Raw genomic sequence first — 22,468 nt, 5'->3', positions numbered from 1 at the left:
GCAAATGCCCTACAGCAAAGCTTGCCCTCTGTGGCCTGGGCATCCTGGCCTTTCTGCTGCCTTGACATCAATAAAGAAATGCAGTGGGAAATTTCTACTTCAGCTTGTCTTCCTGGCTGTTTTGCAATTGCTGCCACATGTTGGGAGCAGAGATAAGGCTGTGGAAGAAGATCAGCTCCGGTAGTCCAGTTAGTTGTGTTGGCAACTAACCACGGAGGTCATGGAGTTTTTGTTGTGTTAGTTGTGTTGGGAGCTTGGCAGCCCTATTAACACGTGATCTGGGACTCATCATGGTGCATGTTTGTACTCGCACCCTCATTCTGTGTACAGGCTCTCCTAAATCTATGCATGAGCAAGTGTGCTTAAATGCAATACCCAGGAAGGAGGAGGCTACTCCTTAGCCAAGAGACCAGTTTTATTTAAAAAGCAGGCAGAACAAGGAAAAGAGATGCATGTCATTTTGCAGCATAATTTGAACAAAATGACATTCACTAGCTGGCAGGAAAGTGTCATTTTGGAGCTGGGAAAATGGACATGTTCCTGCTAGGCAGGAACATTACAATCAGGGTTGCCAAACTCCAGGCAGGAGCTGGAGATCTCTCAAAATGACAATTGATTTCCAGATTACAGTGGTCAGTTCCCATGAGGGCAGGGTTGCCCGCTCTAGGCTGCGAAATACCTGGAGATTTTGGGGGTGGAACCTGAGGAGGACAGGGTTTGGGGAGGTACTTCAGTGTGGTGTAATGCCATAGAGTCCACCTTCCAAAGTGGCCATTTCCTCCAGGTGAACTGATCTCTGTTGCTTGGGGATCAGCCGTAATAGTGGGAGATCTCCAGGCACCACCTAAAGACTGGCAACCTTACATGGGGGAGATGGCAGCTTTCATTGTTGCCTTATTGCATTACACCCCACTTAGTCCCTTCTATTCCCAAACTCTGTCCATCAGGCTCCACCCCCCAATTTCTCCAGGAATTTCCCAACCCAGAGTTTGCAGCCCTAATTGGAAGATGGCTAGAGCAGGGGCGGCCAAGCTTGCTTAATGTAGGAGCCACTTAGGACAAGTGTCAGATATTTGAGAGCCACAAGACATGAATATCAGATAATTGAGAACCACAGGGAGGGAGGGAGGGAGGAAGGGAGGGAGGAAGAAAGGAAGGGAGGAAGGCTGGCTTGACTTGGCAAAGTGATTTAAAGAGACAAATGCCTTCTCCAAGCCAGCCAATGGGGTGGTGGGTGCTTCAAGAGCCACACAATATGGATGAAAGAGTCACATGTGGCTCCTGAGCCACAGTTTGGTCACCCCTGGGCTAGAGAGTCAATGGCAGAAAGCTCAGGATAGCCCTGAAAGAGCATTCCGTTCAGACCTTTTGAAGACCTCTGAGGTGATCGGGATAACAGTGAATAAATATTTTTTTTCTCCACTGCCATTACATCTGCTGAGTTGTGTCCAGCTCAATTAATTAGAATAATTCAGACTGATTACTCCCATTAAACTGAGTTCCAAAATGATAGGAATTTGGCTAAAATATGTGATTTTTTTTAGTTTGTTTGCTCCAGTCAGACAGATTCCACTTTGGATTTAGGTCTGGAAGCAGAACTGCCAGAAACACTGTCTGGTCAAAGCAGCCTGAATAGTTTCAAACTGATCTCCCTGAGCAATGTCAGGGAGCCAAGGCTGTGTGGTTACAACAGAGCCGGCTGAAGCTGAATCCAGCTAAGATGGAGGTCCTGTACCTGAGTAGGGGTGGGGTGGGTATGGGCATCCAGCTCCCAGCTTTGGACAGTGCCACATTGGTGCCAGCCCAAGAGGTGAAGAGCTTGGGAGTGACCTTGGATGTTGTTGTCTTCGGCAGATCAGGCAGCTAGCACCATATCTATCCTCCCAGGACCTGGCTACAGTGATCCATGCAATGGTCACTTCCAGACTGGACTACTGTAACTCACTCTATGCTGGCTTACCCTTGAGACTGATCCGGAAACTGCAGCAGGTGCAGAATGTGGCGGCTCACCTGCTGACTGCACCACCTTTATGGGTGGGCATTCGGCTGGCGCTCTGCAGTCTGCACTGGCTGCCCATTGAGTACCGGATCCGCTTCAAGGTTTTAGTTTTAACGTTTAAAGCCTTATGCGGTCTGGGACCAACATACCTGTGGGACCGTCTCTTTCCATATATGCCCAGGAGATCATTACGTTTGGCCTCCCAACATCTGTTGGCTATCCTCGGCCCAAGAGACGCCATCCTTGCCTCAACTAGGGCCAGGGCTTTTTCAGTCCTGGTCCCAACCTGGTGGAATCAGCTCCCTATAGAGATCCGGGCCCTACCTGGCTTATTAGCTTTCCATAGGGCCTGTAAAAAGGAGCTGTTCCGCCAGGCTTTTAGTTGAGGCTGTGGGCGTCTATTCTTGATCTGGTTGGCCTCACCTATTGGCACTGTCACCTGAGCTATAAAATGGACTAATATCTGCCATCTCTAAGAGATATCATGATGTGAGATGGCCAGGATGGGCAATATGTGATGATATGGTGAAGTTTTCTGAGTGCTGTTGAGTTGTCTGTTTATAAAATGTTTTAATTGGATTTTATTGTTTTATCATATGTTGTACTCCGCCCTGAGACCTAAGGGGGAATGGGCGGAATAGAAATATACTAAAATAAAAATAAAATGTCGATAGGATCCTGGGGTGTGTGAAGCCAGCCACTTGTAGGAAGTAACCTGATGTTCCACAGAGTTTCCATTACTTCCAGTGCCTGCTCTTGTGGGGCTAGAATGAATCCTTCCATTTGTCAAAAGTCACTCCATCTTTGTTGCTCTTACCATGTGTATCCAATTAGCTAACAATCATACACTGCTAACGCTGTGCTTGCTATGCTGGTTATTGCTTTGAAGCATCCCCACTGCTTATCTAGAGGGAGGGTAGCATGTCTGGGAGTTTATATGTTACTATACAACCAAGGTCAAGAGAGCTGGTGGAGAAGTAGCCAAAGGGGTAGATAACAGGCACCTGGGGTGATGACAGAGTAGGAGGGAACCCGCACAAAATCCCCGCTATAGCTTGGCGCGCTTTGCTTGAATTGTAATGGCCAGGGCAAGGGGTTATAAGACCGGGGAACTGGCGGGAGAGCCAGTTCCGACAATGCCTGTAACTGCCTATGATGCTGGAATAAAGATTTTGAACTTGACTATTCCTTGCCTCTGGGTCTGACACTGTTTCTGTACCCATTCTGTACCCATTTTGTAGCCACTTCCAGGCTTGTTTGTTTGTTTTTTAAATGCAAGCAGTTTATTCAAAAAATGCTTCAGCATACATATAAGGACCAAACAGTTTAAGATTAAATACCAAGGTAATACAGAGGTACCAATAGACACATTATGAATCTCCTATCGTAGATATTAGGTGCATACATACAGATTAATGATAAAGATATATGTCATGGCTTGTAACGTGCAGTGAATGAGAAGAATTTGGTAAGTTGTCAGAAAATGCATTTAACCACATAGACCACTTGCTCATTAAGCTACTTGTCCTAGATGTTCCTTCCTTGTGAAGTCCAATCTGCAACCTTATCAAGTTTTGTGGTGGTGGTGGTGGTAGTGGTCAGGGCAGGGGTTTTTTTTAGCAGGAATGCACAGGAACGCAGCTCTGAATGGCTTGGAGGCAGGGGTGTGGCCTGATATGCAAATGAATTCCTGCTGGGCTTTTTCTGGAAAAAAAGCCCTGTGTGAAACAATGGTGACATCAAGGGGATGTGGCCTAATATGCAAATGAGTTCCTGTTGGGCTTTTTCTAGAAAAAAAGCCCTGTATGCAACAATGGTGACATTGAGGGAGTGTAGCATAATATGCAAATGAACCCTGCTGGACTTTTTCTCCAAAAAAAGGTCCTGATGGTGATCATCATCACACAAATTAAATTCTTAATTCAATATAGAAATCCCAAAGTGGTAGCCTGTGGTTAATCTGTAGTTACAAAACCATAAAGGGTCTTATACTACTAACAAATCTACAGCACAATCCTATCCAGGTACCACAGTCAAAGGATGAGGGAAAAAAACATACTATGAAAATGAACCCATGTGATGATGATATTGGATTTATATCCCGCCCTCCACTCAAGAGTCTCAGAGCAGCTCACAATCTCCTTTATCTTCTTTCCCCACAACAGACACCCTGTGAGGTGGGGGGGGGGGGCTGAGAGGGCTCTCACAGCAGCTGCCCTTTCAGGAACAACCTCTGCCAGAGCTATGGCTGACCCAAGGCCATTCCAGCAGGTGCAAGTGGGACTCAAACCCGGTTCTCCCAGATAAGAGTCCGCTCACTTAACCACTAAACCAAACTGCTGTGATCCTCCAGCAGCTCCAAATTCTTGCAAGGGAAGTTTTGCGAAGCCTGAGAACTACTTGCCTGCCAAGATCATCCATCAAGAGGCATTTCCAGATGAAGAGGTTCTTCCTCATCCTACAGGGAATGGCTAGCCTACTAGCATTCAGAAGTTGGCCTATGCAATACTGTGTAACAGGTGAGGAGGAAATACACGAATGCGGAGGTGTTCAGGTGGAGAGACAACATGAAGATTTTGTTTCACATGGCAGTTTCAGCAGGTGATGCAAACACCAACTCTACACACATCCAGTGTGGTATGTATATTGCATACATTAAAATTGAATGATGCACTCTCGCCCCCGCCCGCACTTTTGTGTGTGTTGGTTTAATCCCCTGGGGTGGAGTCCCTGTTTAGTTAGTTCTTTCTGTTAACTAGAAATGTACACCGCGTGGGTCCCTTGGTTCTGAAGCCACTTGGTCACTTCTCTGTATCTTCTTGCTAAAAAATGGATCTCATGTTGAGTGCACCCATCTCTGCTGTATGAATCTTCCAGCAGGAATCTGAATGAGTACCCTGAAAAGGGAACATTCTATCCACCTCCACTGCTTGGACAATTCCCTTCTGTTGCCTGCTAGCTGAGGAAGAATCTGATGCAAATACCCCAGACATCTGAATCATAACTTCATGGCAGAATGCATATCAAGGGTTTGTGACACCTCAAACCCTGACAGATCCATTGCAGCACAAGTGGGCACCCCATGAGACTTGTGGGAGAGAATCCCATCCCCCCCCCATCTCTGACCACGGCATGGCTCCAGTACCTATCACTGTTCTTGGAGCCCAGCCACAGTACTGGTGGGTGCCTGGGGGTCACTCGAAGCCCAGAACAATTCTCAGCATTATCTTCTGCTTCAGCTGGGCCCCAAGTACCTCCTAGATTCACCTGGTGAAGTGCATAAGAATGTTGTCTGCACAGACAACACTTTTTAATTGGTGTGTGTGTGTGTGGAATTTACACACACACACACACACCAATGTATTTTTAAATCAGATTTTTCTGTAATCTCAGGTGTCTTCCAAGTTTGCAGAAAAATCTGTTTAGTGCTGGTGTGGCCCAGATCTGTGAATTTAAATATACAGATGTGTTGTTTTGGGGGGGTGGGATATTAGAATTCAAGAGATTTCAGTGCCCACTTCACTGCAGCACATGTCCTAAAATTAGAATAATGGAGAGAAGATTAGCACAGAATTTAAGATACTTCTTTTGAAGTCTACAGCTTCATATCTGCAACCTGTTTTGCATATCCAAAACATATTTTCCCTTTTTCCAGTTTAGATTTAATGTAAAATATTCTGCATAATTGGTGCTTATAAAATAAATATCCTTGTCCATTCTTAGTTATGACCGCAGAATAAAATATTGCATCTGATGAGGCATGAATATAAACAGATTTTCAAAGCCCTCATTGTGTATTTCCTTAAACCTGGTATGTACCCCTGAAAGATTCAGTCTTGGGATCTACAAAGTTCCTCTGAAATGGTAGTCTCACTTTTGTTCTTGATATTAATGGTGATCAGGTTTAATTTTAGTAATATGTTAATTTTAGTAATGTGCCTTTAGAATTTCATGGCCAAATGGATTTGACCAATTGGTGTGAACATTGAGAAAAAGTCAAAAGGACACACACCAGATAGACCAAGAGAAGGACGTCTGGTCTTCACACTGAAAGAAATAAAACTTCAAAGTGGTTCAGTTTTTAGAGACTTTTAAGGAAGTGATTAGGCACTCAGAGATGGGAATTCATTAAATGATGTTCTCATAGCGACATGTCAATATTTTGTAACCCACTTCCTCCAAGTTCACCAGTACAGTTCCTCCTCCGTGTCTTCCTCATATGAGACAGCTGTCTTATCTTTTCCCCTTTGCATCACAGTGTTTGATGCGAAGAAAGAACCTTTCCTAGTAGAGATGTGTTGGAGCTTCTTTTTACCAGAATAATCACATCTGGCTCTAGTCCTGTGAAAACATCTGTGGCGTATTCCTCAGCTGCTCTTTGATTTTCTTACTATAATTATTTCTCACTACTTGTATGCCTCTTTCTTCCTGCATTACAACCACATCCATTTGATATATATGCCCTGTGGCCAGTAGCCTCCATTTTGCCCCATAGCATGTTTAATCTTAACTGCTCACTAGACCATATTGTGTGTGGGGGGGGGAGTAAGCCCCCCTCCCTTTTTAACAAAGAATAAATATCTGGTTCTTTTTATTGAAGTGTAACAAGGGGGAGGGGAAATGCACAAGTGGTTTATTCCAAAGGACAAGGAGGGGAAAAGGCAAGATGCCTTTAGAATTAGCCCCTATTTTTACAGAAATTGGTTTGGAGAGCAAAGTTGTGGCACAGGATAGTACTAATGAGCAAGAATTACACATAAAGTACATACACATTACTTATACACAATAGACATAAAGTACATATTTTGTACAATGGAGATAAAGTTAATAATGCACATCTTGTTGTGAGAAATGGCACATCAGACTGCAACTTTTCTTCAGATTCATCTTTTCTTCAGTCACATGTTGTTGTTCTAACCATAGAGATGGATAAATTCCTAGATGGATAAATTCAGGACTAGGGATGGGCGTGAACCAGGAAAATGGAGGTTCATGGTTCATCGGGACTTACAAACCATGGTACATGAACCTCCATGAACTTTTCCATTTCCCAAACCGGTTTGGATTCATGGGGTTCCAGACCTGTAGCTACAGTGGGGCCCTGGGGGCTAGGCTGCTCTATTTAACCCCCCTTCCCTCTGTAGGGCCCCTCCCTTGGAGGGCCTCCAATATGTTCTAATTCATGCAGCCAGCAACAGGACCTGAGGAAAAAGGAGGGAGAGCATGAGGGAGAGAGCACAAGAGAGAGCAAGAGCGAGAGCATAAGAGATCTACAGTGAGAGACAGAGCATGAGAGTGAGGAGAGAGCGTCAGTGAAAGCAAGCACGCGAGGGAGAGTGACAGTGCAAGAGAGAGCAGAAGAGAGAAAGAGAGAGAGCAACAGCGAGAGAGAGAGTGTGACAGTGGGAGAGCAACAGTGAGAGCAAGAGAGTGACAGCAAGAGAGAGAGTGACACCAAGAGAGAGCAACAGCGAGAGAAAGAGAGCATAGAGAGCGACAGTGAGAGAGGAGCATGAGAGAGTGACAGCAAGAGCAAGAGAGAAAGCATGAGATAGAGCGACAGTGAGAGATAGAGAGAGCGCAAGAGTGAGAGTGAGAGAGAGTGTGAGAGAGAGCTGGGGCCGGGGTGGCTGGCCACTGGAGGGAAGAAGCAGCCAAGCCTTTAGCACCCCCCCCCCATCAAAGATTTTATCCCCTAGGCCTCTCACCCAAAATTTTCTGGCTACAGGCCTGTGGGGTTCATGATGGGGGGCATTTTTAAATGCCTCCTCTTCCATCCTCTAGTCATGCCGCAGCAACACTTCCAGGACTGAAATTGCCTTCTCTTCACATGCCCCTGAGATGGTGCAACTCTGGACAGTGAAGGGGGGGGATTCTTAAATGCCTCCTCTTCCCTCCTCAAGTTGTGCCACAGCGGCACATACCTCCACAAGTGAAGGGAAGACAAATTCACTTGTGGAGGCATGCAGCTGAGGCGGTGTGACTCTGAAGAGGGAAGGAGGGAAAATTTTAAATGCTTCCCCCACACACACACACTCCAAATTGTGCTGGAATTCGCCATCCCTTCACTCATGGAGGTTTGCCGAGGTGGTCCAACTCTGGAGATGACCACGAACCAAACGAGCCACCACAAAAACCATGGCAGTTCGTGGTGGATTGCAAACCAGATGGGCTCACAAACAGGGCTGGCTCTATAGGGCATAGCGCCCCAGGCAGCCTTGCTGTCCACCACCCCCCTGGAACCACGGTAAAGTGACGCATTCTGGGGCTCTTGAAAGGCCTCTTCCCCCCCTGCCGATCAGCTGATTGGTGGGTAGAACCACGGCAGAGGCTGGCAGCTCCTATGCTGCCCCTCCAACGTGCTCACGATCAGCGCAGGCGCACTCATCCTATCAGACCTGCAATCAAGTCTACTTCTATCCCCGGCTCTCTTTCTTCCTTCAGTTATCAGAGACTGTTAAATAAGATATTGCAAGAGTGCCCATCTTTTAAGCATGTTTTATTTAAAGGGATTTTTGAAAAAAATCTTTAATTGTGTTTGTCTGTGTACTTTATAATGTCTCCACTATACACATGGCCCAGCCCAACAAGGTCTCATTTATGTCAGATCCGGCCCTCATAACAAATGAGTTTGACACCTCTGCCATAGATATTGTAAGGATTCCTAGATCATCACTCAGAAGTGATGTCACTTCCGGGTTGAGGGCTGGAGAATGTGACATCACTTTCCGAAGAAGCCCTAGAAATCTTTAGGTCTTTACCATAGAGGTCAAGGATATTTCTAGAGCATGACAATGGATGTGACATCACATCCCCTGAAACTCCACCTTCCCCAGGCATCTACCTCAAACTTCTCCTGGCATTTGCTGGTGTGGGCCTGGTAATAGTACTCCATCAATGCCTCATCACACACTGTCTTGTGACAAGGTTGAACACTAAAGGGTTCTTGTTCCCCGTTTCATAGAATCATTGGATCACAGAATCATAGAGTTGGAAGGGACCTCCAGGGTCATCTAGTCCAACCCCTGCAAAATGCAGGAAACTCACAAATAAATTCACAGGATCTTACTTGCTGTCAGATGGCCATCTAGCCTCTGTATACAACAAAACGGAATGCATACCATAATCTCCATAAAGAATACTAAAATAACCAACTCAAAAGTTGGAATGAGGCTGAGTTCAAAGCTTGGGCAAACAAGATTATTTTGATCAAGAATCTAAATGTCAACAGTTATAAAGGAGACTATAGGAATGCCTGCAACACATTTGTATTTTTACCCTTGAAAAATCCCTAATAATAATAGATGATGCTCTGTCTATTTATTCTTGTGATCTGTTCGTAGGTCTGAGTCCAAAAAAGCTGAATCCAAACATAACCTCACCACATCACAATAAGAAATTCTCTGCAATTGGCAGTTTCTCCAGCAATAAGGGGAAGAATTACCCAAATGTAATGTAATTTTTTTGGCTTAATATACTCCCTGATGTATTTTAAGGCAATATCTAGTTCCGAGACCGACTCTGTTTTGTCTTTTGAGTGGGAGACTGACAAAGAGGTGTATATTCCTGAGTAGGAGGACCTGATTTGGGGGAAGAGCTCTGCAGATAGAAAAATACTGAAAGACGCAGGAGGAGCAGGATTCAGCTCTCTCCCAACACAAGATTGCCAGGTCTTGGTGGAGAAACTCCTGGAGATTTAGGGATGCAGCCTGGGCAGGATGATATTTGGAGGGGAACCTTAGCAGTGTACAATCCAAAGAATCCACCTCCAAAGCAGCCATTTTCTCCAGGGGAATGGATTACGGTCATCTAGAGATCAGTTGTAATCTCAGGAGCTCTCCAGGGCACACCTGGAGAGAAGCAACCCTGCTTCAATTGCACTCTTTTACAGGGCTTTTTTTGTTGTTGCAGGGACTCCTTTGCATATTAGGCCACACCCCTCTTATGTAGCCAATCCTTCAAGAGCTTACAGGGCTCTTAGTACAGGGCCTACTGTAAGCCTTGGAGGATTGGTTACATCAGGGAGGTGTGGCCTAATATGCAAAGAAGTTCCTGCTACAAAAAACCCCCTGCTTTTATAAATTGACACCCCCTCAACCTCCCACTTTCTCTGCGCTTTTTCTCATCCATCCCAACCCTTTCAAGAAACCAGTGCAGTATCTGGCCCCTGATCTATCTTATCTTGTCTGGTGTGTCCCTGTATCATTCTGTGTTGCAACAGTAATACCCAGTGACTCAGGAGCCCTATATGGCTCTTGGACAAGCCATCTGGGGCTCTTCTTAGCACTATTCCCCAATGTGGCACCTGCCCCATGTTGCAGGAAAATGGCAAGGCCAGTGTGGTTTGTGGTTGACAGGTGATTCCCACCTCCCTGTGGTGCAGACTTCCTGCCAGGGATGGAGATCACTGCGGCTCTTTTTATTGATGGTACTTAAAGATATGCCTTCCTGAGACCTGTGGAATGAGTATCTCTGGATTACTGTTTGCTGTGTGCACTCATCAGAGAAAGACGAGGGCTTGACTTTAGAGTACTTGGCGTCCAAGATGGAGCGAGGAAAGCATTTGCTCTTCCCAGAATTCCACCACACCTGGATTTCAGCTGGTCCCTTCCAGTTTCCTGATGAAGCCATTCCTGGGACATTCCAGCAATACAGAAATCTTCTGCGTAGTGAGGGAACGGCCCCTCCTCCACCACTGCAAAGGGTGGACAGTATGAATGAGTGCCACCAAATCACAGCTGATCCTCCCAAGGAGTTTTCAAGGCAAGAGATGAGCAGGGGTGGCGGAATGTCAAGCATGAGATTTCAAAATAACCAGTCCTTGGATTTTGAAACAAAGTTAGGTTTATTGATAATCCATGTGGCTCATTCCAGCTGAAGATTGGGACTGATACTTTGTAACACTAGAACACAAGCTTTAAAATGGCACATCAAAGGTTCTATAAACAATTCTACATTCACATGTGAAATTCACACTCTGGATTCCTTATCTATATTGCGGCTAGCACATCCTGGGTTCAGGCCTTGCTAGGCCTGGGAACAAATCCCAGGAGGTCTTATCTTCAAAGAGGACATTCTTGCATTTGTTAGTAAAGCGAAAGAAGAAAGGTGGGGGTTGCTACTTTGATGTGCTCACATTTTAACTTTGGGTTAGTAGCATTTCTACAAACTACATTCTCTAATATAAAATTAATAATTTTAAGGTCTGACTTCTGTAATATAGAAGGGATATACAATGCTTGACATTGCCATTGCCTGCCTCTGCGTTGCAACCATCTGGGACTTCCTGGGTGGTCTCCCATCCAAATAACACCCCTGCTTATTTTACAAACTCCGATGAATTTGGGCTAGTCTGGGCTATTTAGGCTGCTTCACTACAACATAGAAAGGGTCTGTCCATACATCTGAGGGCCCTAGGGCATTTGCCAAGAGGCTCAAGGTGCCTAAGCAAATTGTAAGAGCCAACTGGCTTCCACAATCTACCCCAGAGGTTTGGTGGAGCAAAATGATTACATTCTCCTCTTTGCCAGAATTGCACAGGGCCAAACAGCTATCCTAGGGTTGCCAGCTATAGGTTGGGAAATACCTGGAGTTTTTTGAGCCTGAGGAGGGCGGGATTTGGGGAAAGGAGGGATTTCAGTGGAGTCCAATGCACAGACGCCACCCTCCAAAGCAGCCATTTTCTCCAGGTGAAATGATCTCTGTCACCAAGAGACCAATTCCAATCTCAGGAGATTTCAGATGGAATTCATCATGGAGACAAGGACGAGCAGTTCAGGTACATCTCTTATTTCTCTCCATGTAACAGGCACTAAAGGATAGTAGCCCCATCCAGGGGTGGAATTCTAGCAGGAGCTCCTTTGCATATTAGGCCACACCCCCTGATGTAGCCAATCCTCCTGGAGCTTACATTAGGTTCTGTGATAACAGCCTTGCAAGCTCTTGGAGGATTGGCTACATCAGGGAGGTGTGGCCTAATATGCAAAGAAGCTCCTGCTAGAATTCCATCCCTGGCCCCACCCCAAACATATTGATTTGGTGCCAGAAGGAAGGGTGGACTAGATTTACCAAACAGCTTTTATGTTGTGTGTTTGCAGTAAGATATTGCTAGAGAGAACACCCTAGACAGGAAGGATGAGGGATCGCTAATTTATTTATTTGGGAATTTTTAATGCTGCATGTCCAGGATCTTGCCCAAAACCATTGCATGATCACCAGGGCTTTTTTTGCAAAAAAAAAAAAAGCCCAGCAGGAGCTCATTTGCATGTTAGGCCACACCCTCTGACATCACCATTGTTCCACACAGGGTTTTTTTGTAGAACAAGCCCAGCAGCAATTCATTTGCATGTTAGGCCACACCCTCTGACACCCAGCCAGCTGGAAGAAGAAGAAGAAGATGATATTGGATTTATATCCCGCCCTCCACTCCGAAGAGTCTCAGAGCGGCTCACAATCTCCTTTCCCTTCCTCCCCCACAACAGACACCCTGTGAGGTGGGTGGGGCTGAGAGGGCTCTCACAGCAGCTGCCCTTTCAAGGACAACCTCTGCCAGAGCTACGGCTGACCCAAGGCCATGCTAGCAGGTGCAAGTGGAGGAGTGGGGAATCAAACCCGGTTCTCCCAGGTAAGAGTCCACACACTTAACCACTACACCAAACTGCGTTCCTGTGCGTTCCTGCTCAAAAAAAAGCCCTGATGATCTCCTACAAGCCATGACACAAGCTGCTGGCTAGCAAAGGCTAGAATGGGGAAAGGCTTTTGAATGCAATAACAGGAAGTGTGCCTACTCTTTGGTTCAAAGCACTACATTATTTATTATTTGAGAGAATTTATATGGTGCCTCTCTAGAGTTCTGGGCTGGGCATCTTACATTTAGTACAACATAATTGTACAACTCCTTTTTGCCAGCTTTAAATCCCTAAGTTTTGGGGCACAAGCAGACACCTTTGTCTAGCACAAAGGAATCCTACTATTCTTAGTTATGTAGACTGGCAGCAGTAGGACACAGCTCAATGTCTAAATACAGCTAAATGTCTCTCTGCAGATTTGCCTGTTGCTTTGATTTAACATAACTGAACATTAGATTATTTTTCTTATGATCTAGGGATGCCAGCCTCCGGGTGGGACCTGGGGACCCCCCAGAATTACAGTTTATCTCCAGACTACAGAGACCAGCTTCCCTGGAGGAAAATGGCCGCTTTGTTGGACGGTAGACTCTATGGCAGGGGTAGGGAACGTTGACTCTCAAAATGTTTTTTGCCTACAACTCCCATCAGCCCCAGCCATGCTGGCTGGGACTGATGGGAGTTGTAGGCAAAAAACATCTGCAGAGCCAACGTTCCCTACCCCTGCTCTATGGCCACTGAGCTTCCTGTTCTCTCCAGTCCCTATCCCCAACAGATCTATGTTGGAAAATACTTGGAAGACTTTGGGGGTGGAGCCAGGAGAGGGTGGGGTTCGGGAAGAGGCCTCAACACGGTCCAATGCCACCAAGTCCACCCTTCAAAGCAGCCATTTTCCTCCGGAAGCAGAGATTCAAGTATTCCTGCGTTGATCCGCATTGAAATTCATTGTACTGTGGCTCCAGCAATAACAGCAATGAGAGAAGACTGATGAAAGGTTAAGGACTACGAAACTGTAAAGAATCCAGAAAATATGGTATTTTGTTCTCTCCGCAAGTTTAACAGAATGACACTTTTCACTCCACCCAAGCTTCAGACTTCAGGAAGCGGCTGAAGGCGACACCTCAGAAACTTGGGATATTGAAAGGACTGTTTTTTGGGGGGAGGGGGTGTTGAAAGAGAGGGTGCGTTCTATCTGTTTGCTGCACGGATTCACTTTTCATATGATTTTGCACTAAAAGTTTATTTACACACATCATTGTGTGAGAGAGCCAGTTTGGTGTAGTGGTTAAGTGTGCGGACTCTTATCTAGGAGAACCGGGTTTGATTCCCCACTCCTCCACTTGCACCTGCTGGAATGGCCTTGGGTCAGCCATAGCTCTGGCAGAGGTTGTCCTTGAAAGGGCAGCTGCTGTGAGAGCCCTCTCCAGCCCCACCCACCTCACAGGGGTGTCTGTTGTGGGGGAGGAAGGTAAAGGAGATTGTGAGCCACTCTGAGACTCTTCAGAGTGGAGGGCGGGATATAAATCCAATATCTTCTTCTTCTTCTTCTTCTTCAACCGGTGAGGCTTTTTTCATTTTGTATTGTACATAGGACACCGGGACCTGTGTGTTGTTATATTTTCTCCAGGGGAGCTGATCTCTGCCAGCTGGAGATCAGTTGTAAATGTGGGAGATCCCCAGGCCCCAGCTGGAGGCTGGCATCCCTAATCCCCAAATCTCCAGGAGTTTTCCACCCTGGAGATGGCAGCCCATCCCTCCCATCCCCCGCTAGTGGCTGGGGGGACCTGGAAACCCTACTTCTGCCAGAGCTGTTAATACCCCACATAACACAAAACTTTCCCAGTGATGGCATAGAGGAAGAAGCATGACCAGAGATACTGGAGATAACCCTGCAAACTGTTAACACCAAAAAAAGGAGAATTTACAAGATTACCTCAGTCTTTTACGGTTCTCTGGGACAATCAACCCATTCAATAACAAGCTAAATAAATCCACATAACAGGATCAACGTAAGCTCAGGAAAGCAGTTATCCCAATTGTTTTATACGGTTGACCCTAAATGACGTGGTGCTATAATCTTTGACAACACAGATAGGTTTCACAACAGTTTATGAGCAACACTGGCCGCAGAGGACGATAATATGGCTGAAAAGATACATGAAACTGAGAACTGCTAAATCAATCCACAGTAATGCTGCTAGACATGATTCAGTGACCAAGTGCCAAGAGCTCAGCAGATGCTTCCCTGCCCAGCAATAGACTTCCGTGCGCTCTCAGTTCTTTGGCTCTGTGGCCTGCAGTAGGCCTCATCTGTTTGTGGAACTGACAACTTAAAAGGGAAACTTGGGAAGGCTCAGCTGAGTTGTAATTATGTATTCTTGGTGCTCGGAAGGGACAACAGTGTGAGGACTTCTAGTGTCCTGGCCCCACTGGTGGACCTCCTGATGGTACTTGATTTTTTTGGTCACTGACAGAGAGTGTTAGACTGGATGGGCCATTGGCCTGATCCAACATGGCTTCTCTTACGTTCTTATGATCCTGCAGCAGATGTGGCTATCATGGAGCTCGCAAAGATGCTTGGAGTAGTGTCTGAGCTGGGCCTCCATCAGGAGCTCTGCTTGTGGTAGCCAAGGGAATATCAAGGTAAGCTCACCTGGTGGTCACATTTACACTGGAGTTCTCAGCATCTCTGCTGCTGACCGGCAGTGGCTGAGGCTTTCCCCTTCTCCTATGGACTGAACGATAAATTTTGCTCGGTGACCGGTGTTCCCTCTAAGCTGTGGAGTTTTGTGAGCTACTGGAATAAAGTTGTGAGCTACTGGTAATAAAATTGTGAGCTACTGCATAAATTACTTTGCTCTGGGGCCATTTTTTTTCTGAGCTAAGACAAAAACATGTGAGCTAGAGGCTAAAAAACTGTGAGCTAGATCACACTAACTCAACTTAGAGGGAACACTGTCTGCGACCCTCACAAAGGTTTGTTGTTCTGCAGAATAAAGCCACACTTTCTGGCTACTGTTGCCACCCCAAGTGTTAGTCACTGCAATGTACACACATATTGACAGAAAATGGCAGGTGATGTCTGGCTAGGCTTGCCAATCCCCAGGTCCCAGTGGGAGTTCTTCCGCTTTTCCAGGCTCCTTCCCGTCCCCAGTTAGCTGACCAGCAGGGGGAAGCCTCTCCCCCAGAGGACCATGTGCCTTTCCACCTCCGGAGGCTTCAGTCTCCGATTGAAAGGCTTCCTCTTGGGATGGGGTGTCTGTGTTACTTGGAAGAAGCTGGCAGCAACTCATGAGTAGAGAGGCCACTCCCTCGCTTCAGAGTCACCAGAAACAGCAGGGGTGGGGGGAGGGAAACGTCTGCTGAGCACTTCATTATTCCCTATGTGGAGATCGATTCTCATAGGGTATAATGAGGAATTGATCTGGACGTTTCGGAGGCTCTGGGGGAGCTGTTTTTTGAGGTAGAGTATAGTATCTAGTGCCTCTCCCCAAAGTACCCCCCCAAGTTTCAAAACGATTGGGCCAGGGGGTCCAATTCTATGAGCCCCAAAAGAAGGTGCCCCTATCCTTCATTATTTCCTATGGAAGGAAGACAATTAAAAAGGTGTGCTGTCCCTTTAAATGTGATGGCCAGAACTCCTTTGGAGTTCAATTATGCTTGTCCTTTGTTCCTGGCTCCACCAATGTCTCCTGGCTCCACCCCCAAAGTCTCCTGGCTCCATCCCCAAAGTCCCCAGATATTTCTTGAGTTGGACTTGGCAACCGTATGTCTGGCTCTTGCCTCTCTCTATCTTCTGTTCTTAGAGTGCCTGCAGAATGTTTTCTTCTATTTCTGCCCCCACCCCCCACCGGCTGTGATTAGGGTTGCCTTGTCCAACTCAGAAAATGTCTGGGGACTTTAGGGGTGGAGCCGGGAGAGTTTCCCAGTCCCTAAAGTAAATAAATGAAAGTGAACACACAATCTCACAAAGCAGCCCAAAAAAACCCAGCAAGCAAACACTTTTGTGATCTCACTAGGGCAATTTACTCATGTGACTGAATGTAACCATCTGCTATATTTCAGCCAATTTCTTCAGGAAAATGAAAGAACAACCTAGGGGGTGGGATTTTCCTCCAAACAAACAGAATTACTGAGAGCTATGTGGCTCTGTCTGCTCACCCTGCCCCTCCGGGCCCTGTAGCTTTCCTCTTGACCAGATTTTTTTAAATAAATAATTTTTATTAAGAGAATTTTTCCATTTCAAATACAAAAGAGAGAGGAGAAACATAATCCAAAGACTAAAAAGAAAAACTACAAATACTAAAATCTTGTTGAATGAGAGAGCCATATGACCTAATTTATCAGGGTACTTCAGGACTCTAAATATGCACAACACATAAAGCATCAGCAGTTTAAATAAATAAAGAAGGAAAAACACACCATTACAACATAAGCCACAACCTATATTCATTATTTCTAGGTAAAAGTTTATATTCTCTCAGACAATCTACAACAGGGTTCCACAGTTCCTCAAATGACTTCTTATTGAGAGGGTGGACTGACTCTACAAAAAATGGATTTTGGACTATTTTATCCATTAAACAAATTTCCCATATTTTGCCTTGTCACTTTTCTATTGTTAAGACCTCTAGAATCTTTCCAGCATGATGCAATAACTAAATGGGCTGCCGCTACCATTTTAGAAATGAGCGACTTAGTTTGCTTAGATATGTCAATACCTTTCCATATATAAAATAGACAAAATTGGATTGATTGTGGAGGCTTAAATTTAATTAGCTTCTAACACTTGCGTCCAAAAAGACTTTATTTTGGGACATGTTCACCAAAGATGTAAAGGAGAACCAATTTGTCCACAGTGTTTCCAACATAAGAAGCTTATTCCTGATTTGATTTTAGAAAGTTTTAAGGGGCACAGATACCAGTTTGCTTTGTTTATAATATTGCACTCGAATGGAATGTATAGGAGATTTGTATGAGGGAGAATTCCAAATGGCATTCCAATCGTCCTCAGACAAAGAATCTGGAATCTCTTTAGCCCACATTTGTATATATGATGGAAGTTTAGAAAATGGAGAGTTCAGTATCATTTTATAAATCTTTGAAGGAAGACCTTTAGATGTTTGTGAGGGCTTTAATAATAGGTTTTGAAATTCTGTGAGATTTCTATGAACATTAGACTGTTTGGAATACAAAACCATCACCTCTCTTAATTGTGAAAATTGGAACCGCATTGCCTTTTGTTTTAATTTCTCACCTATTTCTTGTTTTGTCAATAACTTCCCCCACCAGATCCATGATTTGTAAACATCCATGCCTGAATTCATCCATGTGTTAAAATAAAAAAAAAAAATAACCTGGGGGAAACCAATGATAATTTAAGACACTAGCTGTGGGGAAAGGGGCCAATTTGGTTCTTAATCTATCCCAGATTGTAACTGTATACTATTAGCTGCTAGTCATGAAGATCTTTTTTTGGGGGGTGGGGGTGGGGGAGATCATATAGCTCCTCAAAGAGGAATAGGAGCTGCAAAAGCACCTTCAATTTGAACCCATGCTACATTAGAAAGAGGATTGTGTAGTTGTATTAATTGCGTTAGAACAGAAGTCCAGTAATAAAATTGCAAGTGTGGAACTTGAAGGTTTCCTTGATTTACAAAGTGTTTGAAATGCTATCCTAGCCTTTCGTCCTTCCCAAATAAATTGATTTAAAAATCTTTGCCAGATTTAAATCTTGACCAGATTTAAGGCACACACACATTCAGAAATGCAAGCAGTTGCAGGAAAGGAAAGGTCCCCTGTGCAAGCACCAGCTGTTTCTGACTCTGGAGTGATGTTGCTTTCACAACGTTTTCACAGCAGACTTTTTACAGGGTGGTTTGCCATTGCAAGCCTCTTCTAAACCTGACAAGGTTTGAAGGCTCATGGTGGCTGTTGGGGCGGGGCTTTCCCCCACAGGACATCTGGCTGGCAGTAGGGAGGAGCCTGAGAAACTGTGGGATCCTCTGCCCAGACCCGGTGACTGGCAAATCTAGCTGTGATGCTAATCATCCAGCAAGCAGAACCAGAGAACTGAAGAGTTCAAGCAAATAGGAACCACAGCCTATATGACATCAAGGCCTTCTCCAAGGAATCAGGCTGCCCACTTTGGAAGACGCATTGCTTGTGCCTGCCCAGCAGGTGAGGAGCTTGGAGGTGCTCCTGGATGCCTCGCTTTCCATGGAGGCCCAAGTCACCGCAGTTGCCAGCTCTGCCTTTTATAATCTTCAGCTGCTCAGGCAACTGGCCCACTACCTCTCCACCCAAGACTTGACTACAGGGACCCCTGCAGCGGTCACTTCCAAGCAAGGCCAGCCCTGCCACTAGGCAAACTAGGTGATTGCCTAGGGCGATGGCCTTCTGGGGGTGCCAAACTGGGCACCCCCCCCATGTGCCTCAGTGATGTTATCAATGCAAGGGGGAGCACCAGAAGTTAGCCTTGCCAAGGATGCCAGACAGTCTATGGCTGGTCCCGCATCCAGGCTCGATTACTGTAGCTCATTGTATGTGGGCTTGCCCTTGCAGTTGATCCAGAAACTGAGCTGGTGCAAAATGTTGTGGTGCACCTGTGGATGGTGCTGCCTGTGTGGGCACACATTCAGCTAGCACTATGCCAATTGCACTGGCTGCCAACTGAGTACTGGATGTACTTCAAGGGACTGGTATTGACCTTCAGAGCCTTGCATGGCCTGGGATCGACATACCTGATTGGTCTGAGAACAGATCTGGTCACAGAAATATGGAACACATCACTTTACGATCTAGTCATAGGGGAGAAATAATTGCATCCCTTTCTAGCTTTTCTCAGCCCTTGTAAGGAAGCAGGTGGTGTGGCTGGAAGAGGTTCTGAAGCTGCATCCCAATGCATACGTGGAAACAATGGCCATTGGTAGAGAAAACATCTGCCAACATGGCTGGAGACAGAAGGCTTAAAACGACTGGCTGCAGATGTAGCATAATCACATGTAGGTTGCATTTGGCTGAATACGTTGGGTAGGTTGTATTTGGTATTGGTGTGTAGCTTGCATCTGGATGAGTAGGTTGGTACTAATGAGTAGGTGCCATTAGTACTAATGAGTAGGTTGCATCTGATATGGATTAAAAGTCCTTTGGAGTAATTACAGGAAATTGTGATATATTCCAGAAGCTAGAGACTTCCAGTAGATGAAATGGCAGAAGCTAGAGACTTGCAGTAGATGAAATCCCCCTAACAAGGCACTATGTTTCTGCATGCAGAGTAAATTCCTAGAACCTAAGCAGGTATGTAGCACATACATGAGCTCTAAGGCAGCATTTCCCATTTGCTGGGTCATGACCCAGCACTGGGTCATGGACATCTCAATACCGGGCTACAAGTAAGATCAGTGCAGTGCCACCATTGATGGTCTCACTGCACTGACCTGCAAGGCGAGGAGACGACAAAGACAGCCCCCAACGGGGTGTTTAAATGGAGAGGGGAGAGGCAGATTGCTCAAAGTCTCCTGGCTCCACCCCCACATTTTAGTAGGCCATGAAGAAGTGTAGAAATAACTGGGCCATGGGGAAAAAAGTTTGGGAAACCCTGCTCTAAGGTGTTAGTTGGCTGAGTTTGGTACCAGCACATTGTCTACATGCGAGATGGGGAGGGGGGTGGGTGGGGGGGAGGATATCTGCTTTTTAGCCAGATCTTGTATTCTGATCAAAAAGGGGTGAGCAAAGCCAGAGGGCAGTTTGGTGATTGGATGGTTACTATTCAGTACCTTAACATTGTTGTCTGATTTGAATATGGGAGCAGACTTAGCAACTGGCTTTGATTCACAGCCCAGTTTCTAGGTTTATGCCCCTATTAGGTGGTCTGCGTATCATCACTGCTGTGCAGCTGCTTTAGATCAGGCAGCTGTCTGCCAATGAGGAAAGTGATCCAGAATGACCTGTGAATCTCTAACGATACGTTGGAGGGGATCTGTTCAAAAGGCCCAAGTTGGTGGCACGTCTACAGTGATGAAACTGAGGACCCCAGTGGCTAGAAATGTTCCAATTCATACCTTGTTCAAGATCCGAGTGCGGTGACTGCCTCTTGATGTGGTGGCCAGTGGGTATGCCCATATGTATGTGTAGAAGCTACTATTTATTTCAGCACTTGGATCTTTTGAGAGGTTTTCCTGCTTTCTGACTAAACCAGATGCAACGCTGACAGTGCCGCACTATACTTGTAACAGGCAAAGACATCACACACCAGCATCAGCAGTTCTCTTGACTCAGGGTTTGTTGAGGTCATTTTGCTTCTCGGATGTGAACTTCAGACCCACAAGTTGCTTTCTGATAGTGTCTTGTATGGAGAAACTGGAGCCAAAGAAACAACAGGGGGTTTCTTCTCCCTTCTTCCTAAGTAACTGAGGACAAAACTTCTATGCCACAAAACCCAAGATCTCATTTGTCCCCCTTCAGGGATCTAATGCCTTTATTTGGGAACACTTAAGTTCCTGAAATGTGTTGTTAGTGTGTTTCAAAATGTAAAGATTTTCAAATGAGGGGAAGAGCGATTACTCTTGCTGTTGTCCAAGAACAGACATACAAAACAGCTGTACCAACTGTGTGAAGTACGAAGCTCATAGAGTGAATAAACCATTGCATTTGCCCAGGCTCCAGACAGAAAGCCAAGTTTGTCTGCTGTCAAAAACAACAGAAATGCAGAACACCTCAAAACCTAACCCATTTACTTTGGTCCCTACTGACAGATGTGCGTATATGTTACATGGCATATTGTTTGAGAATCACATGACCCTTAGCAGAAGTGGCTACCTGTCAAGCGTCAATATTTCTCAATAACCAGTTCTTTGTTTTAAATCAAATTAGATTGTTAGAAACTCAGGAGCTGTACCAAGGACACAAGTCTTGGGAGTAATGACGTACACACAGTTACAGTTGCTATATAGGACATCATCAAAGGTTACCATACAGATGCATACTTGAGTCACGGGTTCAAAGGTTACTAAACCACAATCTATTTTATTACTAAGGAATTTTAGGCTATTGAAAACATCAAACATTCTCACACTATTCTGGGAGAAGATAAGGGTTGTCTGTGTGAAATTGTGGGAGAGGTGACTTGAAGGTAATGCCAGCCAGGCTGTAGCATAAACATCCTAGGGCCAGATGGATTTATTACTTGCCCATTGGCTGTAAATAAGGGGGAAGCAATATAGAGTTGGTGAACTGCTCTTTCTCTAGGAAAAATACATTACAGAAATGAGCGCGCTTGACACTACCATGGAGAAGATAAAAGTTCTGTTAACTCCTCCAATTTGTGGATAATAGGAGGTGACAGGAAGTCAAGATGTGTTGAATCGGTGGCTTCTGGAACTTGTCTTGGCGGAGGATAGAAATATTCACCCCAGTCAAACCTGCAGTTGAAAGTTTGATAAAAGGGATAAGGCTACCATAGAGGCGAGCAAAATAGAGCACTTCCATATGCATTGGGGTCCATAGTTGGAACCACAGGTGGCTGTGTGGCTCATGGGACGTTTCCTTGATGTTGTTCAGTCGCACAGTTGAGTCCGATTCTTTGCAACCCCATGGACAAAGTCATGCCAGGCCCTCCTGTCTTCCACCACCCTCCGAAGTCTGCTCAAATTGGTGTTTGTTACATTAGTAATGGTCCAGCCATCTCATCTTTGCCATCCCCTTCTTTTGCCTTCTGTCTTTCTCAGCATCAGGGTCTTCTCCAGGGAGTGCTCCCTTCTCATTTGGTGGCCAAAGTATTTGAGCTTCAGCTTCAGCATCTGACCTTCCAGGGAAAAGTCAGGATTGATTTCCCTTAGGACTG

The sequence above is a fragment of the Heteronotia binoei genome, chromosome 1, assembly GCF_032191835.1.
Source record: "Heteronotia binoei isolate CCM8104 ecotype False Entrance Well chromosome 1, APGP_CSIRO_Hbin_v1, whole genome shotgun sequence".
Classification (NCBI taxonomy): Eukaryota; Metazoa; Chordata; class Lepidosauria; order Squamata; family Gekkonidae; genus Heteronotia; species Heteronotia binoei.
Note: the sequence above shows the minus strand (reverse complement) of the source record.